The 5,711-nt window shown below is 40.9% G+C and overlaps 1 pseudogene; it reads left to right on the forward strand.

The window, feature by feature from the left end:
- The first annotated feature begins 1,665 nt into the window (after positions 1 to 1,665).
- LOC144243368 (large ribosomal subunit protein eL36 pseudogene) lies at positions 1,666 to 1,958 on the forward strand (annotated as a pseudogene).
- The last annotated feature ends 3,753 nt before the right edge of the window (positions 1,959 to 5,711 follow it).

Below are 5,711 nucleotides of genomic sequence, written 5' to 3' on the forward strand. Positions count from 1 at the left end.
TATTACTCAATGTATACATATTGCTCAAAAAATCCACAATGAATGAATGAAAGCCACTTTTGAGCTGTGTAACTTTGGATAAATCACTTAACATAAGCCTCAGTTTTCTTATCTATAAAATTAGATAATAATAGCACCTACTTCATAGTCTCCTGAAGTTTATAAGGACATAATTTATTAACATTTAGTACAGAATCTTGCACAAAGTAGGTAATAAATGTTAACACGGGTCCTTAATAACTTAATCCAAAGAATACCACCTACTCTACTTCCATAGAAGACAAGCCTGAACCAGGCATAACTAGGCCTGGCCAAATTCAACAACAGACCTACAACTGCAGAAGCTATTTCCCTCCACTGATGAATGTCACTGACAAGTACAGGGGCAAACAGACACACAGAGAGGCAGATGTGACACACCGGAAGCTCAGCCAGGGCATGGTCTCAGGCTAGAAGAATTGGAATCTGTCTTGTTTTACGGAGACATGAAAAGGGAGCCAAGCTACAGGCACATTTTGTTTTATTGGTAAGGAGACAATCACAGTAGGAGCCCCAGTGAAAGACGCTCAGCACCACCCAATGCCTGCATACATCCTGGTGTGCTGATCAAATAAGCTTTCTCCTCTTTATTCCTTAGGCATCATGGGAAGCTAAATAAAGAGCAAACCTACTTACACAGACAGCGGCAGGGATCATAACCACTGGCATCATATGATCGTTACCTAATCTTGAGTCACTATTCTTTAAGTGAGAGCCAGCCCCTCTCACTCATACCTAAGCATGCTGAGCTCAGTCAGGACCTGACAGGACCACTGCTGCTTCCAACATCTGTTCCTGGACTTCATCCTGGTTCTTCACTGTCCAAGTATAGCCTATAGATGTGCGTCTTCTTGAAAGAAAAGGGGGCTAGGGAGAGAAAGGGTCTTTCATATTGTCATGTTACAATGTGCTCCTAACATATATGTGGGTCCAGCTTTAAGATCATAACTCTCTTTTTTTAATAAATTTTTTAACACTTTTATTTATTATTGAGAGACAGAGCATGAGCAGGGGAGGAGCAGAGAGAGGGGGAGACACAGAATCTGAAGGAGGCTTCAGGTTCTGAGCTGTCAGCACAGATCCTAATGCAGGGCTCAAACTCACAAACCATGAGATCATGACCTAAACCAAGGTTGGACGCTTAACCTACTGAGCCACCCAGGTGCCCCAGATCATAACTCTTGTTTCCTCTACATCTACTTGGAGAATAATTTTCTGTAAACACTGAATAATAATAGCAACAGTTACTAGCTACAATTTAGCAATTATTATGTATGAAACACCATATGACCTTTACACTCATTTGTTTTAATTTTTTTAATGTTTATTTATTTTTGAGAGAGAGAGAGACAGAGCACAAGTGGGTGTGTGGCAAACAGAGAGAGTGAGAGAAGTGCAAGCAGCAGAGGGGCAGAGAGAGAGGGAGACACAGACTCTGAAGCAGGATCCAGGCTCTGAGCTGTCAGCACAGAGCCTGGCACAGGGCTTGAACCCACGAACCATGACATCATAACTTGAGCCAAAATCAAGAGTCGGATGCTTAACCAGCTGAGCCACCCAGGTGCCCCTACACTCATTGGTATTAAACCTTCAGTAACAGGTGGGAGCCAGTGAGGACCAGCAGCCATGGCTATGAGCTGCCTCATGGCCAGGGACCTCAACAAGGTCCACAAGGTGACCAAGAATGTGAGCATGTGCCTCACCAAGCACACCAAGTTCATGTGGGACATGATCAGAGAGGTGTGCGGCTTTGCCCCTACCAGCAGTGAGCCATGGAGCTGCTCAAGGTCTCCAAGGACAAGTGCACTCTCAACTTCATCAAGAAAAGGGTGGGGACATGCATCAGTGCCAAGAGGAAGAGAGAAGAGCTAAGCAACATCCTGGCAGCTATGAGGAAAACGGCATCCAAGAAAGATTGAACCCCTCCCCTCTGTATGTAATAAAGTCGTTTTGGAACTTGAATAAAATAAAAATAAAGAAATAAACCATTAGTAACACATTAGGTAGGTACTATTTTCCCCATTTTACAAAGGGGGAATCTGAACTGACTCAGAAAAACTAATTTATTGACATAAGTTCATATAGCTAGTCAGCGATGAAGTCAGGATTCAAACATATCTGTCTTGCTCCAAATCTATACTTGCCATTACAGAACACTGCCATTCTAGAAAAAGATAATTTAACCATATGCATGAAACTAACTTGAAGACATAAAGTCCATATCAATTAGGCAATGTAAAACTGAAAGGGACCGAGAGTAGTTTCATCCAACTCAGAAAATAAGAGCAACAGCATTTATATTTAGATTAAAAATCTGCTCCTAATTCAGTCCTTCTGTAACTGTCAGAAAGGTCAATATTCACTTTCCCAATTTAGTTGGCTTCTTCTTGGTTACTTTAGAGTCTGTCTACTTGGTCCCCAGATATCGTAAGCAGCCAGGTTTAATGTGTTGGTGTATCAGGCTAGGTCCAATCAGGAGAAATAAATGACATGGTAATTTTAACAGGGAAAGTCTAATATAAAAAATTACTAATTATATGGGGCACCTGGGTGGCTCAGTTGAGCGTCCAACTCTTGATTTTGGTTTAGGTCATGATCCCAGGGCTGTAGGATCAAGCCCCGTGTGGGGCTCTGCACTGAGCATGGAGCCTGGTTAAGATTCTCTCTCCCTGGGGCACCTGGGTGGCTCAGTCGGTTAAGCGTCCGACTTTGGCTCAGGTCATGATCTCACGGTTCGTGGGTTCGAGCCCCACATCTGGCTCTGCACTGACAGCTATCTCAGAGCCTAGAATCTGTTTCAGATTCTGTGTCTCCCTCTCTCTCTGGCCCTCCCCTGCTTATGCTGTCTCTCTCTCTCAGAAATAAATAAAACATCAAAAATTTTAAAAAAAAAAAGATTATCTCTCTCCCTTTATCCCTCTCCCCCATTTGCACACACTCTCTCCCTCTCAAATTAAAGAAAAAATTACTAATTATAATAGAAAATTACAGTATCAAGGGATTGGCTAGTAAGAAGTAAAGAACATNTAAAGACCATTCTAAATACAGAAATAGCAGAGGTACCTGAGTGGTTCAATCAGTTAAGCATCTCATTCTTGATTTCAGCTCAGGTCATCTCACAGTGCATGAGTTCAAGCTCTGTGCTGACAGAGGGAAGCCTGCTTGGGATTCTCTCTCTCCCTTTCTCTTCCCCTCCACTGCTTGCACACATGCATGCTCTTTCTCTCTCAAAAAAAAAAAAACATTAAAAAATAATAGGGGCACCTGGGTGGCTTAGTCAGTCAAGTGTCCAACTTCGGCTTAGGTCATGATCTCAGGGTTTGTAGGTTCGAGCCCCACATCAGGCTCTGTACCGATACTGTGGAACCTGCTTGACATTCTCCCTCTCTATCTGCCCCTCTCCCACTCAGACTCTCTCTTTAAAAAATAAACAAAAATTAAAAAAATAAAAGAAACAAAAGAAATAATAAAATAAATACAGTAAAACCTTGGTCTGTGATTATAATTCATTCCAGAAACATGCTTATAATCCAAAGGACTTGTGTACCATTGACTCAGTTGTGATCGTGTGACATTCAGCATTATGTACTACTCATATTGCAAGACATTTCTTGTTTATCAAGTTAAAATTTATTAGAAATGGTTGTTCATCCTGCAGAACACTCGCAGAACAAATTACTCGCAATCCAAGGTTTCACTGTACAGAAATAACATATATAAGGAGCAATCACTAACCCCAAGACTGAGATTGAATGCCCAAGGAAGAGTTCCTTCTCAGTCCCACTCTCCTCCAGTACGGGTCAGATACAAACACTGGTGGAAAGGACACAGCCATGGCTGATCGGATGGCAGAGAGGCTGCTGTCGTGCCACACCAGTAAAACTTGCTAGAAATCTCTTCTTTGGAACTTATCAGAAATTCATGCTCATGGGAGTTNCTAAGAGGGCATTACCAGGAACACCTTTGGGCAGCTGGGAGCTGTACCATAGAAGCTAGGCACTGGAGAAGCCACCACGCTACAGGAGCTAAACAACGGGGAAGCCACTTGTCCTGCATAAGCTTTTTGTGTAAGCACACTGGAATCAGAAAGCAAACTGTTTTCTCCTTCTAATGTATCTTTAATGCTTCCTGACAAAATTTAATATCATAAATAGAAAATGTAATCCATTTAAAAGGCCCAGATTCATTTTCACAGATCAGTCAATAAGAATACTTGGACAGGGGGGCACCTGGGTGGCTCACTTGGTTAAGCCTCCAACTTTGGCTCAGGTCATGATCTTGCATTTGTGAGTTTGAGACCTGCATCAGGCTCTGTGCTGACAGCTCAGAGCCTGGAGCCGACTTCGGATTCTGTGTCTCCCTCTCTCTCTTCCCCTCCCCTGCTCGTGCCTTGTCTCCCTCTCTCTCCCTCAAAANGTTTTTATAATTTTATTTTGTTCTGATTCCAGTCAGTAATAAATACGCATTACAGAAAAATTAGAAAAGTCATCACATTTACAAAAGAAAATTCAAAATACTCCCTAATTCCAGAAATAACTCCGTAATTCCACAATGAACATTTAAAAAAATTTTTTTAATGTTTTATTTATTTCTGAAAGAGACAGAGAGACAGCGTGAGCAGGGGAGGGTCAGAGAGAGAGGGAGACACAGAATCTGAAAGAGGTTCCAGGCTCTGAGCTAGCTGTCAGCACAGAGCCTGACACGGGGCTCGAACCGACAGACCGTGTGATCATGACCTGAGCCGAAGTCGGATGCTTAACCAACTGAGTCACCCAGGCGCCCCACACAAATAACATTTTAATATGTGTTTAATATATACATTTATATAGTGAGATGTATATGTAGATATAAATATGGAAATACTCTAATTTTTTAAAGTTTACTCATTATTTTGAAAGAAAGAATGCAAGCAGGGGACAGGCAGAGAGAGGAGAGAGAGAATCCCAAGCAAGCTCTGCACTCTCAGTGTAGAGCTGATGTCGGGCTCGAACCCATGAACTGCGAGATCATGACCTGAGCCGAAACCAAGAGTCACAGTTAACTGACTGAGCCACCTATATGGAAATATTTTATAAACAAAAGAATACAAATATTAACTATCCTTTTGACTTTTTGTTCTAGAAGACTAAGAGCATTGTCTATCTCCCATAGAGGAATAAGGAAAACACCTTGGTTACTCATGAATCATTAATCCTTCACAATGGGACAATATTTTATACCCATTAAGAGGAGAGTTCAACAAATGAATAGCCCACAGTCTGCATCCTTTGTTTTTGTAAATAAAGTTTTATTGGAACACAACCTTTTCCATTAATTTATATATTGTTTATGGCTGCTTTTATTCTATTTTTATTAATGTCTTTTAAGAATTAAAAAGACTGACTTATGTGTTTGTATGTATATTTATATTTATTAGATCACTTGACCTAGACAACCTTTACATTAACATGNTACAGACTCTATTGTAATGCAAATTTGACACAATTTAGGGAAAATCAGGTCTTACAGAGAAGCTCAATGCAAAACAACCTTTATTACATAGTACTATCTCTCAATGCCAACCTTAAAATGGAGACAGTTTGTGAAAGTACAAGGTAAAATTTTAACCACTATATAAAAGGGATCAATTGTGATGACTACTGATTAAGGAAAATAATCTAATAAAGATAAGG

Source organism: Crocuta crocuta, unplaced genomic scaffold, assembly GCF_008692635.1.
Source record: "Crocuta crocuta isolate KB4526 unplaced genomic scaffold, BGI_CrCroc_1.0 scaffold2186, whole genome shotgun sequence".
NCBI lineage: Eukaryota > Metazoa > Chordata > Mammalia > Carnivora > Hyaenidae > Crocuta > Crocuta crocuta.